The following is a 3,210-nucleotide window of genomic DNA, read 5'->3' on the forward strand; positions in this document are numbered from 1 at the left end:
GAGGCCGGAGACACATAGTTTTCACCTCCGGACCGGAGAGATGAAGGTTACTCTTCAAGATGTTTCCATGATCACCGCTCTTCCCATCGAGGGGAAGCCACTATGTATGAGCACTGATTCTGAGGGATGGCGGCATCAAATGGAGGCTCTTATTGGTATGTCGCCGCAAGAGCCGGAGGTGGAAGATGGAGGGAAGAAAGATAGAGTCCCTGCCGGCGCCACTTTCACTTGGATTGCCGCCAACTTTGCTCATTGTCCTGAGGACGCAGATGACGAGGTCATCCAGAGGTATGCTCGCGTCTACATGTGGTACGTCATCTCTAGGACTATCTTTGCGGACGGCACAGGCAAGAATGCTCCTTGGATGTGGCTGAAGGCGTTGACTGTTTTGGACAACAAGTTCAGCTGGGGCTCGGCCGCACTGGCTTACTTGTATCGGCAGGTAATAAATTGTTAATATTAAGTACTCTCTGTTATCTTTTTCTGCTAAACTGATGCATGTTTGTTGTTACTTGTAGTTGGACGATGCTTGTCGCAGGACGACAAAGGACGGTGGAGTTGGTGGTTGTATGCTCCTACTTTCAGTATGGAGCTGGGAACGCCTACCTGTTGGACGCCCTAAAAGCTCAAAGTGGAATACCTGGGATGACCACGACAACCCTGTACGGCAACCTACATGGGCTTACAAGTGGGACTTGGTATCGGAGGTGGCAAGCGAAGTGAACCTATTGTACAAGCAATACACCAACGAGATGGATTCGCTTACCCCCGAGCAGGTAAGATGGTTTCAGAGTTGACTTCCAGCTTCTATGTTGTGAGTGAAATGAATTGTGGTATTCATCTTGTGTTGTAGGTTGAATGGGAGCCATATGGTGTCGGGACAAACTTTGGTGATGCACACACGTTCGAGCTGAGTGCACTATGCGTGCAGGAAAGACATCTTTGGCTAATGCGTTGTCCCCTAATATGCAATTGGGTGGTTGAGTGGCATCTCCCGCATCGTGTGCTGCGTCAATTTGGTTACTTTCAGCCACACCCGCCGGAGTGGGTGGACACGGACACACAGCTTCACAGGTAACAAAAAAATAATTAGTGATTAGTTTTGTTCTTAGTGTTGAGCGAGCTACTGATGTGTTTTGTTCAGAGCAGGTTGGATAGGAGGAGGCAGCGAAAAATCAAGGACTGGCAGAAGCATCATAAGAGCTACGTCCTTATGTTCGAGCAAAGTGTGCAGGCAACTTCGAGCATACAACGAACCCAGTACCGTCAGCATTGTGCTCTTGCGTTCAGCAACTACCTAAGATGGTTTCAGGAGAGTACTCATGTCGAGATTTGTCCGCCGGCTTACGAGGAGGACATATTGGAAGAACCCACTGAGTACGATGAACTTGCCCAAGGCGGTTACAGCAAGTTGATTCGCGAAGGGTACCAAACTTCCTTCGCCCCTGTCCTGAACTTTGTGGTAAGTGTGCTCCCCTATGTAAATTATGAATTCTAGCGGACCTATTCACTTGCACTTATTTGTTGTCATTGTCTTGTGATCATAGCGCAAAGAGGTCAAGAAACAAGCTGACGAGTCCAAAGATATTCTAGATAACACACCTGGAGGAAAAAAGGGAGAATCTGCACTTCGTCTATTCATAAAGGTGTTGTGTCATTATTATTATTTTGCCCACGAATGCAACATTATAGGTTACCTAATATATGTCATTTATATTTGAATCTAACAGGAACAGGGCAAGAAGTTACGGCGCCTATCCAACATTTTAGGTTGCCGTGACCCTGAATATGTTTCACCTTCGAGATCCGGTTCATCCGAAAGAAATACTCTTGACGATTCAGCTTCTTCGGGCGCTCGTATGGATGATGGTGACATTACCCAGAGAAATACTCAGGAGGATGATGTTGACACTCCTCAGGTATGACATAGCCATACAGTTTGCACTTTCAACCTTCAGCCTTGAACCTTCAAATTTGAACTTTCAACCTTCATATGTATTAGGCTGCGGACGACATGACGTTGAAGGCTTTCCAACGCTCCGCTTACATGTTGAAGCCCAGGAAGGAATTTAAGCGCTACTCACCGGATGATTATGCGAAAGGGAAGAATCCGGTGGCCGGGAGCTCTCGTTTGTCAAGGATGAGAAGCAGGGAGGATGAGGTTGAGGATGACGATGACGATGAGTCGGATGACCCGGAGCAATTTGTGGTTGCGAGAAGGAAGAAGCTAGTATCCAAGAGGGGACGAGGCCCCAAGTGATTTGGAGTTGGTGTTGCACTTGTCGAGCTGAACTATTTACTTTAGTTGTGAACTATTTCGAGTTGTGAACCATTTAGTTGTTGTTGCAGTTGTTGTGAACCATTTAGTGCTGTCAAAAGATCCTTATTGCTGGAAATATATTGCTTTATTGCTGTCAAAAGATCCTTATTGCTGTCAATATATTGCTTTATTGCTGTTAAAAGATCTTTATTGTTGTCAAAAATTGCTTTATTGCTGTCCAAATTCAGTTCCAGCAGGTTTTCACATGCGTGGCGCCTAAGCCTTAGGCGCCACACTACACATGTGTGGCGCCTAAGTGTAGTGTGGCGCCTAAGGCTTAGGCGCCACACATGGACTTATACTGGGGGAGGGGGGGTGGGGAGGGGCTGGGCTGAGGCTGTATAAGTCCATGTGTGGTGCCTAAGCCTTAGGCGCCACACTACACATGTGTGGCGCCTAAGGCTTAGGCGCCACACACTCTGTCATGCCTAGAACTGCATATTAATGGAGGAGGAGTTCAAAAATAGTGGTGGAGGAGTTCAGATACATACGTTAAAACATACAACACAAAGCACATAGTAGTGGTGGTGGAGTTCAAACATACATACGATTCTTGAAGTAACTTACGTCCAAAAGTGCATACATAGTGGAGTTTCATAGTAATAAAGCGCGGAACCAAACAAGGTTCAACAACACATAGATTACAAGCATCCGGCTCTATTGGGTCGAGCAAGGCCCCTTACCCTTCTTCTTCTTCCTCTCTTCTTCCTCTTCCTCTTCCCTTTTGCACAGTTTTGAAGCCTCTTCCTTAACCCTCTCCGTGAAGCGCTGATGCTCCCGCTCTCTCTTTGCTGCGGCCTCTGCCAATATCTTCTTAAAGTTAGCTTCATATACTTTTTTACGTTTCTCTAGCGTCTTCCTGTCATTCTCCTTTATCCTAGCCTCATATC

The 3,210-nt window shown here is 46.6% G+C and overlaps 1 long non-coding RNA gene across 1 annotated transcript; it reads left to right on the forward strand.

Moving 5' to 3' along the window:
* Window positions 1-1,422: 1,422 nt before the first annotated feature.
* On the forward strand, window positions 1,423-2,041 carry LOC123439143. Its single transcript, XR_006630035.1, has 4 exons — window positions 1,423-1,462; window positions 1,548-1,646; window positions 1,731-1,919; window positions 2,003-2,041. It is a non-coding gene; the product is annotated as an uncharacterized LOC123439143 (long non-coding RNA).
* The last annotated feature ends 1,169 nt before the right edge of the window (window positions 2,042-3,210 follow it).

Source organism: Hordeum vulgare, chromosome 3H (genome assembly GCF_904849725.1).
Source record: "Hordeum vulgare subsp. vulgare chromosome 3H, MorexV3_pseudomolecules_assembly, whole genome shotgun sequence".
Taxonomy (NCBI): domain Eukaryota; kingdom Viridiplantae; phylum Streptophyta; class Magnoliopsida; order Poales; family Poaceae; genus Hordeum; species Hordeum vulgare.